This window comes from Chionomys nivalis, chromosome 1, assembly GCF_950005125.1.
Source record: "Chionomys nivalis chromosome 1, mChiNiv1.1, whole genome shotgun sequence".
Taxonomy (NCBI): Eukaryota; Metazoa; Chordata; class Mammalia; order Rodentia; family Cricetidae; genus Chionomys; species Chionomys nivalis.
Window position 1 is genome coordinate 111112128 of NC_080086.1, and position 739 is coordinate 111112866.

Genomic DNA, 739 nt, shown 5'->3' on the forward strand with positions numbered 1-739 from the left:
CAAGGCTTCCTTTCTATCTTTTACTCGTTCTTTGTGAGCTTAGTTCCCTGCAGTCGGGCTGGTGGTCCTGGGAGCAGGAATGTTTGCCCTGGAAGTCACCTGTGTGGTATTTTCCAGGTTTGTGTTTAGTGCCGTGCAACTTCGTTGGGACCTGTCCAACCCTTGTAATTCCCGAAGAATCCTTGATATGTTTCTAATGACTCGGTGTCGCTTCATTCCCAAAATGTTTTGCTATAGAAATGACTATGTGAGGTGCGTGGGTGCAAGAGAGACTTTCAAAGAGGTAAACAGAACGTGTAAACTGCCTGCCACTGGTGACAAACATCGACCACAAAGGGAGAGAGGGCGCCAGAAGCTGAGCCAAATAGAAATAACTCACATTGGATTTATTCTTTGTTATGGCGTTTTTCACACATGCAAATAAAATTTAGCTGACACCTTTGCCTTGTTAAGTAGGCTTCTACCTATTTTTAATTCCATGTAAAATATAGCGTTTCACCCCTTTCACATGTAAGGCTAGGGAGTTTGGGAATCTCACAGCCGTATGGTACCCCAGGAAAGCTTATGCTGGGATTTGAGATTTGGCGCCACAGTACATGCTAGAGGATGTTTTTTCTGTCATTTAAGCATTAGGAGATGGGCATGTGACTCACTGGCCAATAAGAAAAGTTGCTTAGCTGCATAAACCATCCAATGAGGCTTTCAGATGTTGGGAGAGGGCGGGTACAGCAACGGGGAT